Raw genomic sequence first — 17,457 nt, forward strand, 5'->3', positions numbered from 1 at the left:
AAGAGGAGGGATTAATCCTGCTGTCTCAGAGTGGCAGAGGCAGAAGAAAATCTGCATATAAATGGACCCACACAGTTTAAAGCTGTGTTGTTGAAGCATCAACTGTACATGTATGTTACACCTGAGTTGGGCAATACCTACAAGTCCTTGGGCTACACTCTTGCCTTTGACCATAGGAACCACGAGAAAATCTCAGGCATTTCTTCAGGCTCTGCCTCTCACCCTTGGGTTTGGATCCTTTTTTTCTTTTTGGTAAACTTTTTTATTATTATACTTTAAGTTCTAGGGTACATGTGCACAATGTGCAGGTTTGTTACATAGGTATACATGTGCCATGTTGGTGTGCTGCACCCATTAACTCGTCATTTACATTAGGTATATCTCCTAATGCTATCCCTCCCCCTTCCCCCACCCCACAACATGCCCCGGTGTGTGATGTTCCCCTTCCTGTGTCCAAGTGTTCTCATTGTTCACTTCCCACCTGTGAGTGAGAACATGCAGTGTTTGGTTTTTTGTCTTTGTGATAGTTTGCTGAGAATGATGGTTTACAGCTTCATCCATGCCCCTACAAAGGACATGAACTCATCGTTTTTTATGGCTGCATAGTATTCCATGGTGTATATGTGCCACATTTTCTTAATCCAGTCTATCATTGATGGACATTTGGGTTGGTTCCAAGTCTTTGCTATTGTGAATAAGTGCCGCAATAAACATACGTGTGCATGTGTCTTTATAGCAGCATGATTTATAATCCTTTGGGTATATACCCAGTAATGGGATGGCTGGGTCAAATAGTATTTCTAGTTCTAGATCCTTGAGGAATCACCACACTGTCTTCCACAATGGTTGAACTAGTTTACAGTCCCACCAACAGTGTAAAAGTGTTCCTATTTCTCCACATCCTCTCCAGCACCTGTTGTTTCCTGACTTTTTAATGATTGCCATTCTAACTGGTGTGAGATGGTATCTCATTGTGGTTTTGATTTGCATTTCTCTGATTGGCAGTGATGATGAGCATTTTTTCATGTGTCTGTTGGCTGCATAAATGTCTTCTTTTGAGAAGTGTCTGTTCACACACTTTGCCCACTTTTTGATGGGGTTGTTTTTTTCTTGTAAATTTGTTTGAGTTCATTGTAGATTCTGGATATTAGCCCTTTGTCAGATGAGTAGATTGCAAAAATTTTCTCCCATTCTGTAGGTTGCCTGTTCACTCTGAGGGTAGTTTCTTTTGCTGTGCAGAAGCTCTTTAGTTTAATTAGATCCCATTTGTCAATTTTGGCTTTTGTTGCCATTGCTTTTGGTGTTTTAGACATGAAGTCCTTACCCATGCCTATGTCCTGAATGGTAATGCCTAGGTTTTCTTCTAGGGTTTTTATGGTTTTAGGTCTAATATTTAAGTCTTTAATCCATCTTGAATTAATTTTTGTATAAGGTGTAAGGAAGGGATCCAGTTTCAGCTTTCTACATATGGCTAGCCAGTTTTCCCAGCACCAGCACCATTTATTAATTAGGGAATCCTTTCCCCATTTCTTGTTTTTGTCAGGTTTGTCAAAGCTCAGTGAGTCCTCTGCAACCATGACACTTAGTTGCTGGCTGACTTTGGGCAAGTATTAAATAGGGATAATTATGATGGGAATGACGATGATGATGATGGTGAAAAAGTAGCTTGGGTTTTTGTGAGGTTAAATTTAAAAGTGCCTATCAAAATGCCTGGCAACATAGTAAGTCCCAGACTTTCTCTCCCAAACCCCTACATGTGATAAGAAAAAACAGATTAGTATTAGGATTGTTTCTACACTTTAAGGGAACATGTAAACTATAGCCTGTGCTGTATCAGAAGGACAGTGAATACCATGTAGTGCTCTGGTTTTGAGTAGTTCATACTTCACATTCTCACTGCCCTTGAGAGCTTGGTTTATACTATGTCAACTCACACGTGTTTAGCTCTTATGTCACATTATAATTGCTCTCAGATAGTTTTGATGGACATTTTGCCTACCCAGTCAGATGATAAACTACACAAAGGCAGGGATACCTTCCATTAACTTTGAATCATCCATAGTTCCTGGAACAGGTTTCTGTAGATCAAACATTTCTATTCTTAGTGATAACAGCTTGAAATGAAACATTTACTTATTCTTCTTATTGGTTGAAGGGATAGAACGTGAATAAAACAGAGCTTAGGGGTTTTGGAGAATGTGATTACCAACTCAAATATCCAACAAGATGTTTCTTAGCAGTTGTCTGGATGACAACATGATGATCCTGATTTATTATTGCTTTGCTTTAAATACCACTTAGGAGATAATAGCAATTTACTGTTGGCTCTGGTTTCCTATTCATCCCTTCACTGGTCTTGGGTAATGTTATTGTCATACACAAAAATTGCAATATGTAAAACATGCATAGTTTCTGTTTTATTCATAAGATCCATTAGGGCAAGAACCTTGCCTTAATAGCTTTCATATTTCCAGTGCCTAGACTAGTGCCTGACACATTATAAGCACTCAGAATAAATTATGTTGGATGACTCTTCATACTTATACATAATGCTAAGTAAGGCTGTAGGCCAGTACTTTGGGGTGCTGAGAGTGTGCTGGTTTTCAAAATAGAACATTAGTTTTTCTCAGACTTCTGAGAGTTTGTGGTCTTCTAGGTATTCTAGGTATTTGACCATAAATAATCTATGATCATTTTATGTTATGAAATTCACCAAATATCTTCTTTTTTTTTTTTTGGAGACAGAGTCTCACTGAGATGCCCAGGCTGGAGTGTAGTGGCGTGATCTTGGCTCACTGCAACCTCCACCTCCTGAGTTCAAGCAATTCTCATGCCTCAGCCTCCTAAGTAGCTGGGATTACAGGCACCCGCCACCACACCCAGCTAATTTTTGTATTTTTAGTAGAGACAGGGTTTCACCATGTTGGCTAGGCTTGTCTTGAACTTCTGACATCAAGAGATCTGCCTGCCTTGGCCTCCTAAAGTGCTGGGATTACAGGCATGAACCACTGCACCCAGCCCCCTATTTTTAAGTTTCTCTGAAATTTTACTGAAAGAGTTAACTTATTTAGTTATAGAACAATTAAGTTAGATCTAATATTTGATAATTCCAGCAGTATACACATGCATATATTGATAAGTATGTTTTACTCAAAAATATTTTCACTGTGGAATATCCTAGAATTGCATCACATTAAAAAAATTATTTAACTGACAAATGATTTTTTATTGTAGTAAAATTCAGTTAGTATAAAATTTACCATTTAAATCATTTTTTTCCCTACTGCCTGTAAAATTGCAGAGTCATCTTTTTTTGTTGTTGTTGTCCTTTTAAAAAAAAAAACCAGGGTCTTACTCTGTTGCCCAGGCCTGAGTGCAGTGGCACAAACAGAGCTCACTGCAGCCTTGACCTCCTGGTTTCAAGCCTCTGCTTCTCAAGTAGCCGGGACTACAGGTGTGTGGCATCATGCCCGGCTGTTTTTTATTTTTTATTTTCTTTGTAGAGATTAGGTCTCTCTATGTTGGTCAGGTTGGTCTTGGACTCCTGGACTCAAGTGATCCTCCTGCCTCAATCTTTCAAAGCGCTCAGGCTACAGGTGTAAGCCACTGTGCCCAGCTTAGATTAAGCATTTTTAAAGCATACAATTCATTGGTATTTAGGACATTCACATGGTTGTGCAACTACCACCACTATCTAGCTCCAGAACATTTTCATCACCCCAGATGGAAACAGGAGACAATAAGCAGCCACTCCCCATCCTCCCCTACCCACAGCTCCTGGAAACTACTAATCTGTTTTCTGTCTCTATAGATTTGCCTATTCTTGGATATTTCATATAAATGGTATCATACCATTTACAGTCACAAAGCCTTTTGTGACTGGCTTTTTTAACTTAACATGATGTTTTCAAGGTTCATGGATGCTGAGGCATGTCTCAGGACTTCTTTCTATTTTAAGGCTGAAAAATATTCTATTGGATGGTTATACCATGTTTATTTGTTCATTCATGAATTGATGGACATTTGTGTTTTTTTCTGTCTTTTGGCTAGTAGAAATAGTGCTGCTGTGAACACTGGTGTACAAGCATCTGCTTGACTCCCTGTTTTCAATTATTTTGGGCATATACCTAGGAATGAAATTGCTGAGTCATATGGTATTTTATGTTTGACTTATTGAGGAATCACCAAAAGGCTGCACACTTTACATTCCCACCAGCAATGTATGAGAGTTCTGATTTCTCCATATACTCATCAGCACTTACTGTTTTCTGTTTTTTTTTAATTATAGCCAATCTACAAATGATTTTAAACTTTGTTACAAATTCTTATCCCTCTGTGGGAGCATATTTATAACCCCACATTGCATATTTCTGGGACAGTTTTGATGTTTGATCCGCTTGTTCTCCGGGCAGAGGGAGTGTGATTTCTGTAATGCTAACTGTGCTCTCCAGCCGCCCGGCATTGTGTTGTTTGGGTGTCTGGGAGTGTCAGACTTGGAATGTTACTGTTGATTGCTGTGGACAGTTTTCATCTCTGAGGGGAAGATACACAGGTTTGGGGCTAGAGTGAAGACTGTTCTTGGAGATATTTTTAACCACGTCCAAATAACTCCATGCCAACAAATATAAAATGAGTAATCATTCTTTTTGTTTTGATGTCAAAAAGAATACATTTGTAATAACTCCACTCTTTTTCTAAAAAGGAGTAGTGTCTTCTTCTGTCAGAAAATGATTTTAGATTACAGTATTTGGCAAGTTTTAGAGCTTCACTGTCTATTTTATGATAGTATAAACGTTTTCTTCTTTGAAAGACAAATTTACACAATAAGATATGTAAGAAGTAGAGTAAAGCAGCAATGTTTAAATACATTGTTATGTTCAGGTTTTAGATCCTGACCTGAATTTTAGAATACATATACAAAAAAGGTGTTTTTTTAAGTTCATCTAGGGGTGATTGAGGCTACAAAATTTATGCCATGTTTTCAACTGTCAAGGCTGCTTTTAGAATCCAGAGGAGGCCTGTAAGTACAAAGATGTAGAGATGAATAAAGACAGACAGTGGCCCATTCTTTCTGTTTTTTCACAGTCTCCCTTAGGGTGTGAGTTAGGTGCTTACGTGGTGCAATTAAAAAAAAATTATTGATTGGCCAGGTGCGGTGGCTCACGCCTGTAATCCCAACACTTTGGGAGGCTGAGGTGGGCGGATCACCTGAGGTCAGGAGTTCGAGACCAGCCTGACCAGTATGATGAAATCCCATCTCTACTAAAAATACAAAAATTAGCTGGGCATGGTGGCACGCGCCTGTAATCCCAGCTACTCGGGAGGCTGAGACAGGAGAATCGCTTGAACCCGGGAGGCGGAGGTTGCAGTGAGCTGAGATGGCGCCATTGCACTCCAGCCTGGACAACAAGAGCGAATCTCTGTCTCAAAAAAAAAAATTATTGATTGATTAGGGATGTGGGTTAAATGGTAGGCTGGTAGGCTGCTATTAACTTTCTCATGTACTTCCCCAAAGAAGCCCATGAGGTAGAAACACAAATGTATGGATATCATTTTAACACTATACTATACTATTTGGGAAACATTTTAGTTTTATTGGGAGGGAAACATTTATTAGTATCTCAAAAGATGCCAGTCTTCAAAGTACTCTCCTACCTGTGACAGGAACCATTACATAAGAAAATTAATGAAAGACCTGTAGAGAATAAAAGGTAAAGAAATACTGTATCTAATAGTTTCTAGCATATAAACACTGGATTTTAGGTAGCATTATTGTACAATGACGTGCATAGTAGGCTTTCAAAAAGTGTTTGTGTTATTAATGAAGGAAATGAATAATTCATTAATGAATAATGAAGAAAGAAAAAAATTGTATAAACTGAACTGAACTGAAATATTTAACTTAAAGGACCAAATAATCTAAAGAGGAATCTTTATTTGTTTCTGCTCCCAAAGAGCTCATGTTTCGTATTTAGTTATAGTTCAACAATGTTTATTTAATGCCTTCTACATGCAAGGCACTGAGATGACGTAAGGAGGTTAGATAGGGGATGAGCGGAATGTAAACAAAGATGTGTAGTAATAGAAGTACTTCAAAGGTCAGAACAGACAGGAGGATGAAAGAGGAGGAAGACATTAACTCTGCCAATGGTGGCATATTAGAAGAAATTAACTAAAGAATTGAGCTCAGTTTTGAAGGTAAATGCTGGTTTATCAGGATGACAATGGGCATGGAAATTCTGGGTAGCAGGAACAACATTGATAGTGACAGGAGGCAGTCAGATGCCTAGGCAGATAGGGGTGAGTCCCCAGCAAAATCCCACCTCCAAGTTGAAGACCATGTGAAGCCTGAAAGCCAAGTTACAAGTTAAATGCTGGGACCAGATTGAGAACCTGTCTTCCCATTTGGTGTGCTTTCCTCTGATTGGTCTCCGCCTTTCACCCGTTTTACATATACCTACCCTTTCCTAATTGGTTTTCTACATTGTGGTGCCCACCTTTGAGTGGTGTCTTTGCTTTAAACTTTTTTGCATACTCACAAACCAATCAGCATGCACTCCCCATTCTGAGTCCATAAAAAGCCCCAGACCCAATCACACAGGGAGAAACCACCCGACTGTGGGGGCGGGGGTACCTTCCCCCCACCCTGCATCCCCTCTCTTCTGAGAGCTGTTGTGTCACTCAATAAAATCCTCTGCTGTCATCACCCTTCAGTCATCAGTGTGATGTCATTTTTCTTGGATGCTGGACAAGAGCTTAGGACCCACTGAGCACAGGTACTCTGAAAAGCTGTAGTACTGGCCCTTGCCCTTGCCAGCAGAGAGCAGCCACCCTGCACAATGGAGCAAGGGACCGACTGAGCTGCTAACATGCTGCCATAAGGCTGTGGACAGTGGAACTACAAGAGCTAATTATCACACTAACACCTGCTCTGGGGCTTCAGGGTCACGGGCATCCCTCCCTGGGCACTGCCCTATTCCCTTCGAGGTAACATGCCTGGCTTGGCCATGGGCCCTGCGCAGAGCTTGCTCCTGTGTTGGTGGTCAGAGTGGCCGGCCAGGTTCCACACTTGCTTGCTCACATGCTCCCTCCTGCAAGGGGCTGAGCATGGCAGGCCAAGTAGAGGGGGCACCCCTGCTGCGAATCCAGCAAAGGGGCTGAAAAAAATCCTTCTTCGACATGGCTAAGATGTCGAGGCATGAACCAATGTAGTGTGCTCAGGAAATACAAATAGTTTGGCACTGGTGGTTCTGAAACTGTAAGGTTTAAGGAGAAATAGGGAAATATGAGGCTGGAAAGATACTCCAGGCCTGTGTCATGGTGCCTTATATTCTATAATAAGGGTCTTGGGATTTATCTGATAGTCACTGGAAAGCCATTCAATTGCCTTAAACAAAGGACTGACAACTGAGATTTGGAATTCTTGTTGAGATTTTTTTGTGGAGCAGTATTTCTCCCAAGAGCACATACATTAAAATCTTCTGTTGTGCCTGTTAAAAATTCAGAGCCCTGAACTCCATCCTGGTATAAAGCAAAAATAAAATTTTAATCCCCTTGACCATCCCAATGGCCCCTTCTCTTGGCAAGGGCATTCCAAAGTTAAATGGAAAAACTAGTTTTAGACCATGATGGGAAGGGGGTGTTGGAACTCCTTCCTTTTGGAATTACTGATAGAACAGACTTTTTAAGTCTGATAAGAAACATTTACAATCTATTCTCAAAGTCTGCTACCAGGAGGCTTCACCTGCATGATAAAACCTTGGTCTCCACAACTCCTTATCTTAACCCAGACAGTCCTAAGTTTTTAGACAATAACCTAACTGTTTCAATCCATGCCAATCAATAAGTCTTTAAATCTGCCTATGACTTGGAGGCCCTTCCTTCCAAGTAGTTGTCCTGCCTTTCTGGACCAAACGAATGTACATCCTACGTGTATCTGATAGATGTCTCATGTCTCCCTAAAATGTGTAAAACTAAGCTGTACCCCAACCACTTTGGGCACATGTTCTCAGGATCTCCTGAGGGTTGTGTCACAGGCTGTTGGTCACTCATATTTGGCTCAGAATAAATCTCTTCAAATATTTTACAGAGTTTGACTCTTTTTGTCAACACTGGGTTTACTGAATCAGAATCCTGGTGGAAAACTTTGGAATCTGTGTATTTAACCTTCCAAGAAGATCCCCTTGCACCCTGCAGTTTTGAACACATTGCTCTCAGGGGTACAGGGTTGAAAAGGTGGGCAAGACTGAATGCAGAGAGGTCATCTAGGAGGTGATGTCACTCCAAGTGAGAAAGTCTGAAGTAGTGTCAATGGGGATAGAAGATAGAATATGATAAGCTTGAGAGATATTTTGGGGATAAAATCACATGTAGTTGGTGCTTGGATAGACTGAGTGAAGAAGAAGGTTTCAAGCCAGGTTCCTGTCTTAATTGTCTGGGTGGTGCATTAATAGTTATTATTAAAGTTTTAATAAGTTATACTTTTCCTTTTATATATAATTTTAAAAATTTGATACATTCCTAAATTTGATTATTGTTTCCTTTCAGGGCCAACTTGTTTTGTTGTTGAATTTTATGGTAGAAATAAAATGAAAAAATATGTCACTTCATTAAAATCTGTTATACTCAACTTGTCAGGAAAACATTTATTTATTCAGTTGTAGATCCCAAAGTACCTATTTGTCAAAGTACCTAAAATGAATAAATAGCTTTATTTCTGATATCTCTGGAAGAAATTATACTGGCAAAACTTAAAGTCTAATTCAGCATCCAGCCAAAGTTATTGGAGGTATCAGCCAATGAGCTGGAGACACAGCAAGGCTTAGTAGATAGATCTTTCAAGTCAGGCAGAACCCAATAAAATTATTAAATATGTACATATGTCTCTGTCACTGTCCCTTTTCCATCTCTTCCTTTCTGGTCCTGTCCTGAAGAAGAGACTCCTACATACTACTTGTATCTATTGTTGCTACTAATTCTTGTTAACTGATGTGCTGACAAATAAGAACCAAACATAGAATTATTTTGGGAAGGTGGTGGATATTATAAAGCCCACCCATTTCTGCACTTCCCTACATTTCTCAGACTCCTGTGCAGTTAGGTTGGCCATGTGACTGATTTCTGGCTAATGGAATGTGGGTGGAAATGGTGTTCTCTACTTGTAAGCTTCTTGATCTTCCATGCTCTGAATCTGAAATATCCTGCATATCTACCATGCTCTCCTTATCTCATTCCTGGTCCTCTAAAATGGCTCCAGACATCTGCATCAGACTTTGCATGAGCAAGAAATACTTTTATCATGTTAGTCTGCTGAGATTCCAGCTTATTCTGTAACATAGCATTGCTGACTCTGATCAATGCATAGGGGTATTCTCAATTTTATGGGTGACTACTAATGGTATTTAAGTTAAAAATGGATGAAACTAGGCTGGGTGTGGTGGCTCATGCCTGTAATCCCAGCACTTTGGGAGGCCGAGGTGGGTGGATCACAAGGTCAGGAGTTCAAGACCAGCCTGGCCAATATGGCGAAACCCCGTCTGTACTAAAAAATACAAAAATTAGCCAGGCGTGGTGGTGAGCACCTGTAGTCCAAGCTACTTGGGAGGCTGAGGCAGGAGAATCGCTTGAACTCGGGAGGCGGAGGTTGCAGTGAGCCAAGATCGTGCCATTGCACTCCAGCCTGGGCAACAGAGTGAGACTCTATCTCAAAAAAAAAAAAAAAGGGTGAAACTAATGATGGAATGATACGTATTGAGGTGACTCTTTAGGGATAAAGGAGAACTCTTCTGGTACAGACTTAAGTTACATCATAAAGATACCCTCCTTGAGCCCTAAGGCTGTTTCTTGACATCAGAACTTATCTTTTACGTGCCTGGTCCTGCTCCCATCATGTTTTCAGTTTTTTTCTTTTTTTCTTACTTACAGAGTGGGGTGATTAATACCCATGTGATGGAATTATTGTGGAGATTAAAAGAGGTGCCATATGTAAAATGTCTAGACCAGTGCCTAGCACATAGCAGGCGCCAGAGCCATCCTGGGAGAGCATCAGAAATGCGATCCCATAATTAACTTTGTAAATTTCTGATGTGATTCACAGATGGGTGTTATTTACATTAGTGACATCTAGTAGTTTTAAAGTTCTTACTTAAAATTTGAACTCTCTAAATTTCAGTGTCATAGGGCTCTGACTACTCTGCCCAAGTTGCTGCACTGATAAGTGTCCAATAAATGTTAGGTATCTATCGTTGTTTTCCTATTGTTCTTCAAAAGAAGGTGAAAGTAACATTGCCATTGTGGGGATTGTTTGTTCTCCAGGCTTGGGCTGGGAAGGCCGGATCTCCATGGCCAGGCTGTTAGCTGGGCAGTGGTGTGCAACTGATTGGACTGGTGCCAGTCTGACTGACTTGTTTTAAAGGCCAGAACAACTAGACTGAACCATGGGCATAATAACTATGTGTTCTAATCATGCTTATCCTCAAATTGTTTCTTTCTGTAAACAAAAGCAGGAAGAGCATCACATGGGGGTGGAATGGTGCATTTCGAAAGACCTGAGATCAGACCTCCATAGTTCCCAGCTTTGCTGCTGTGTGACAATGCAGACTTATTTAACCTCTGTGGCTTCATTTCCTCACCTTTGAAATGAGAGCATTAGACTAGAGGATCTTAAGGGTCCTTTCTCTAACCTACCAGAACCTAAACATAGTTGAAGTTCCACATGACTCAGCCTCTGTGAAAGAATGAATTCAAAGGAATGGTCTGGTATCTAAACGGTAATTAGGATTCTTCAAATATTTTTGCAGTCTCTCAGTAAACTGCCAAAGTGGAGTGTGCATTTTTTTTTTGGAACGGAGTATTCTTTTTTAAAAAACAGCTTTATTGAGGCATCATTTACATACCATACAATTCATCCATTTAAAGTATACAATTCGATGTTAGTGTGGGGTATGCATTCTTACTATAGAAAAAGCATCTTAAAATCTACTTTACTGTTATCTTCATTTTCTTCCATATGGATATCAGGTGATCCCCAAAGCTCTTAATCTCCAACTATTATCTCACAAACCCCAAACTCCCTGGCACCTATTCCACATGATTTTCTGGTCTCTCTCCCTCCTTCCTCTTGCTGCCTCTCTCAGCTCTTTAATATATACACAAACGGGGATTTGTCCACTCTTCTGTTTTCCCTCTATTTGCTCATTATTTAGATTCTGAGCAACAAACGAGAGTCCAAGAGCAACCTGAGCAGGTGAGAAATTTTCCCTATTAGACATGAAAAAGAGGCATGGATGTGAAGTCCCACACCTAAATATTCTTTTAAATTTCTATTGCCCTATGGGCACACCGTGACTTACTCTTCCACTTGTTCTTCCTCTGGGCAGTTCCAGTCAGCTTTGCCATTGTGCATAACAGGAAGTGGAGTGCTCTTGCAAGGAAGGCCTAGAGTTTCAGGAGACAAACCATTGAATTAATTTCTAACAGATTAACACAGATTCCACTTGTCTCATTCATGCTATAAAACTGCAAGCCTACAGTTGCCTTTGTTTTCTCTTCTACCTAAGATGAGCAGGGCTCTGATGCTATCTCTGGGATGGCATGGGTGTGTCTGTGCAAGGGCAGGCCTTCCTTGTCTGCCAGAGCAGGCCCCTGCCTGATAAGGCCACGCCAGGCCTCTCAGCTCCCTAGGGAGTCATCCCATGCATTGTGAAAATTTTACCATGACCCAGTTTATTCCGTGTGTTGTTTTATTGAATTTCATACTGATGAACGTCAATTATTATTAAGTACCTGCTGTGTTCCGAATGTGCCCTAAGCATTTTGTGTAATACAAGGGGGTCCTCAGCTCCATGTAGTTTTAAAATGGAGATGTATAATGATAATTGACATTATCATATTAGAACTAAATAGAAGCTTATCTTTTAGGGCAAATTTGAATTCTTTTTTAAAAAAATTGCAAGTGTCTTTGTAATTGATTAATAAACAATACATTGTTTATTGTAAATTTTTTTGTAATACAGAGATGCATGAAGAAGAAAGTATAAAGGATGAGAAATTCTGCTTCCTAGAAATAACTACTGTTCGAGTTTTGATGAACATTCTTTGAGACATCTTGCTATACATACACACACATATATATTATACATACATAATTTTACATAAATGGATTTATAATATGCTTACTATTTGTAACCTGCTTTTTTTTTTTCCACTCAGCAGTATGTCAGGAACTGGTTTCCCTATCAATAAATGTAGACCCACATAATTATATCCAAATGTAGCAGAATGTTCAATTGTATCACCATAAGTTATTTAACTAATCCCTTATTAATGGAATTTAAATAATTTCTAATTCCTTAAAATATTATAAGCAATCATTGCACCTGTCTGCAGTTATACTCTTAGCACGCATTCCCTGGAGGTGGATTTGCTGGGTCAAAGGATATGAGCATTGAAACTTTTGAGACGTAATGCCACACTTGGCTCAAACACCAACCCCCTTGATTCAGATGCTGTTGATGACCCACTCATATCTTCTTGGCCCACTCCGGAGGTCTCTCAGATGGAACAAGTTTATAGCCTGTTGAGTGTCTCCACCAGGAATATTTGCTAGCTGTGGAGCCCGTTCACAGTCAGGGAAGCATGAAGTGCTGGAAGAGCACTGGGAGTTAATGTGACCCCTAACTACGAAATGATGGGAACTGGTGGTTAAATGCTCCAGTTTCCTTTCCCCGAGGTGGGACTATTCTAATGTGTGTTGTACACAGTCCCTAGGAGAATTTAGTCTAGTTGCCTGTAGTAGTATCCTGCTCATTTAACTCACAAGTTATTTGCTTTCCTCCCTTACTACCTGACTGCCCCACTCCTTTACTGGGCTTCGTGGGACTTCTACTCAAATCCTAGTCTCAGGGTCTGCTTTTGCAGGAGCCCAAATGAAGACATCCTTCATATTACAGGTGAAAGTTGTGGTAGGTACAATAATGGCCCCTTAAAGATATCCATATCATAGATTGCTGGAACTTGTGAAAACATTACCTTACTTGGAAAAAGGGACTTTCGAAATGTAATCACATATGTAATCACATCTTAAGAACCTTGAGATAGGAAAGTTATCCTGTATTATCTGGGTGGCCCTGGTGTGATCACAAGGGTCCTTAAAAGTGGAGAAGAGAGGCAGAAGAAGAGAGTCAGAAGGAGATGTGAAGAATCAGAGATGCAGCATTTCTGGCTTTGAAGAGGGAGGAGGGCCATGAGCCAAGGAGTGTGGGTGGCCTCTATAAGCTGGAAAAGGCACGAAAACAGATTTACCCCTGGAGCCTCCAGCAAGGAACCTAGTTCTGCTGACACCTTGAATTTAGCCCAGTGACTTCTGTATTGGACTTCTAACCTACAGTACTGTAAGATAATAAATTTGTGCCACGTTTGTGGTAATCTGTTATGGCAGCAATAAAAAACGAACACAAAAAGTTAAACAATACAAGGCAACTGGTGCCAGAAGCATCATATGGCAGTGCCTATTGTTCCAAAAGAGGAACGTGAAGAGTGAGGCTGAGAGAAGGATGAAATCATGAAACTTGTTCCTTCCTCTTGAGCACGGAGTGGTTTGCCTGTGGGTGTTTAGAGTAGTGGCTTAATGACCACTAAATATAGGCCTGTGGCCAGAAACCCTCCCAATGAGCTGAGGGTTTGTATGAATTTTAATTTACTTGAAAATTCTGTCAGATTTCTGAAAATTTTAGTGTGTATAAAAATTATCTGGGAAAATAAAAAGTTAAAAAAAAGATCATCTGAGGAATTTGTTCAAAATGTAGATTCTTGGATCCCATTTGCCTGAGGTTCTAATTCAAAGGTCTGGAATAAGGTCCAGGAATTTGCATTTAAAACCAGGTTACTCTGACACACATTGCTTTAGGGGACTTTCCTACTAGAACCCTCTGCTCTTTGGCAGTTGTGGGGGAGGTCTACACGGCACCCACTTTGTCAGGCATTTGCGTAGGTAAGGTGAGAAGAGAAAGGAATCACTAGCAATTGTCTATTATTGTATCACATCCAAATATCCTAGTTTTGTTTCTGTTTGGGGGTGTCAGTCACAACAGTCATTAGCATCAACCAGAAGCCCGAATGTAATAGATGGGGTGGCCTGTGTCACCAGAGGCAGAGCATCTGGGCCCTGGGCCCCTGAGGATTGTCTGATCTTATGATTGGTTTGCTTACAATAGCATTTTCTCATTTGGCTGATGGGCAAATTGTTTTCAGATGACCTTGGAGAGCCAGGGTAGTTTGGCTGTTACTAACTGGAAGCTGCACATTCAAACATTTGGAATATCCTGAGGATTACAGATGTGCTGAAGGGTGTCTTGGATCTCCTCCAATGAGGGTTTCAGAGGTCATCTGAAAAGAATGCTCGCCTCTGCCTCGTGCCTTTTAGAAGGAGGCTCTGTGCTTGTCTAGCTTTATGCAGCTCTCTGAAATGTCAGAAGATAAGAAATGCCTCTCAGCACGAAGGCTTCCAGACACATATGTGACAAGAAATTTGGCATCAGCTTTATAAGTGTCAGATGTCTAGGATAAAGCAATATGGGTATAGTATTTCTGGTGCTATTTTGGTGCCTTGTGCATGAGCCTGCAGCATTAGAAAAACTGCTTTTCAGCTTTGGATGATAGCCTTACTGGCGCTCAGCATGCATGTCTGAAAGTACAGTTGGGTCATATTCTAGTTATGGTCCACAGCAAGTCACCTAGAGTTGTGATACTGAGCTTTAAGGGAGTGCCCTTGAGGCACACGGGCATTTCACAGCCTTTGACAACTTGAGTGGCACAGCCACAGAGACTGTCATCAGATGGTGCCATATAAGCCTTAATCAACTCTTGCAACACCCGTGCAAAGTTGGTAAACACTGTTATCCTTGCTTTTCAGGCAGGGAACTAAAGCAAGGAGAGGTCCAACAGACAGGGTCACAGACTCAGTCAGTTCGCTTATCTTACTGTTGAATGATCTCAGGTGAATGAGATCAGAACGAATTTCTACTTTCTCTAACTCAGGAAATATGTCTTCTGGCGAGAGAGCATTTTTGGCACTTTGTGACTTGCTGAAAGACTTGAAGTTTCCAGTCTGGCTCTGGCTGTTCATTGGTTAAGAGCAAATGCCTAGGGCACTTGGCTTAATGACTGTCATAAGCAGTGTGAAAAAATGTGTAAGAAAAAACAAAATATGGTAATGTAGAGAGGTTGTTAAGGCAGTAATATCCAATAGCAATAATGTGTATAAAGTCTGAGTGATAATACAACCCTCTTACCCAAGGTATTTGATACTGGCTGAGGCCTCTTTTATTTATTTAAAATCCAGTGATGAGCTCTAAACACCGTAGTTTAAGAAGGTAAAAAAATACTTGCAGTGGAGAGTTTTCTGAATGATTCAAAAATGAAAGTAGAAGACCCATGAGAAAAGATGAAAGCATTGCTCTTAATTTGTGGAAAGAAAGTTGATGAAAAATTACAAGGTCTATAAATGTATCACAAGGTTTTTAGAGAAGACAAATTAATTTTCCACTGATGACAAAACTTGAAAAAGTGGGTTTATCTTAGAGATTGAAAGAGTCATAGGAAAGAATCTTCTGGTGTTGAGAATGGTTAAAAACCAGATGAGGCTACCTAGAAAGGAATTCCCCTCTTCTGAAGGTCCTTAGTAAATAGGCTAAACCAGCCCAGCATGATCAAGGTTAATGATGTCAGCTGGTGTCTCCAACGCCCTAAGGTGGGCTGCCAGTAGTGATCATGGTAGGATTACTTTTGTTTCAACTTTTTAGTTTGAAGTAACTTTAGACTTACGGAAAAGTTGCAAACTAGTATGCAGAGTTCCCATATATCCTTCACCCAGCTTCTCTTGATGTTAATATTTTACACAACCATGATCAAATGATCCAGTGATCAAAACCAGTAAATTAACATTGCTGCAAAATGGTGGTAGGGGCTTTGAGGGGAGGGAGAATAGGTAGGACTGTGGACTTTCACAGTCCTTCCCTGGAGCAGACCACTTTTATTTGTTTGTGTTGGAATTCCACATACTATTTTATTTAAACAAATAGTTCTATTGCAAAAATTTGAAAACCAAGTTTAGGAAGAGAGATAGTTTAACTGACCTCTACCACTAAGATTTTGTGCTTTTGATAATTATATCGTTTGTCAGATAATTAGAGGGTAAATGTGTTTGGTAAAGACATTTATGGACGCAACGTAATGCTACATTTTTGTTCGTTTCTTGATCTATTCAGGCTTGTTCTGTTGTAAGCAGGTTATTTATACTTGCTTTCTCTCCAGCACCAAAAACCACGACTGGCACATAGTCTATGCTTAATTAATATTTGTTCAATGGGCCGGGTGCGGTGGCTCAAACCTGTAACCACAGCACTTTGGGAGGCCGAGGCAGGTAGATCACCTGAGGTCAGGAGTTGGAGACCAGCCTGGCTAACATAGTGAAACCCCGTTTCTACTAAAAATATAAAAAATTAGCCGGATGTGGTGGCCCTAAAGCCCCTATAATTCCAGCTACTCGAGAGGCTGAGGCAGGAGAATCACTTGAACCTGGGAGGTGGAGGTTGTGGTGAGCCGAGATCACGCCATTGCACTCCAGCTTGGGCAACAAGAGCGAAACTCTGCCTCAAAAAAAAAAAAAAAATTGTTAAATGGAATCAAATTGGCATGTTCACCCTTTTCTCATTTCTTCACATGCCTTGCTCCTTATTCAAATATCTGCGTAGGCCTTCCCTGACCATCCAAACTAAAATAACCTTTTTTCTATTATCTCTCACATTCTCTCTCTTTTACCTGGCACTATTTTGTTGTTGTTATTCAGAGCACTCATCATTATCTGAAAGATGATTTATTTGTTCATATGTTTGTTAAAAGTGTATGGTCTGTCTCCTACTAACAGTAAGCTCCTTGAGGACAGTGACATTGTCTTGTTGAATCTGTCTTGTGGGTTCTAGGGAATGGTATCTCATATCTGAAAGTTTATATGAAATATGTGTTGAAAGAATGAGTGAATGAAGACATGGTCGCCTATACTTTGAAGATAGAGGTAAGTTAACTTCAGAAATCTTCACTTAAACATCTTTCAATTCACAATTTGCATATATGGAAATAAAAGATGTGATTATTTTTTCAGTTAGAGCATTGCATTTATAAATTTCTTTTTGCCTTTCACTGATGTAAGAAAATTATTTCTTATTTTAATCTCAAATAGTGATCCTGCGGCTGGTAACCCTGTAGGAATATTTTTGAAAGAAAAAGGATAAATTCTGTGAAACTCTTTGAGCTCTAAGAAAGATGATAACTGCATTTGAGATAGTTGTATTGTCATGATTAATTAGTGTTATACAAAAGTGAGAGACCCACACAGCCCTGTCAGTGTCATGGGAATCACAGTGCCTCCTACCATGTTAATAGGAACCAGATCCAATTAAG

This window comes from Pan troglodytes, chromosome 3, assembly GCF_028858775.2.
Source record: "Pan troglodytes isolate AG18354 chromosome 3, NHGRI_mPanTro3-v2.0_pri, whole genome shotgun sequence".
Taxonomy (NCBI): domain Eukaryota; kingdom Metazoa; phylum Chordata; class Mammalia; order Primates; family Hominidae; genus Pan; species Pan troglodytes.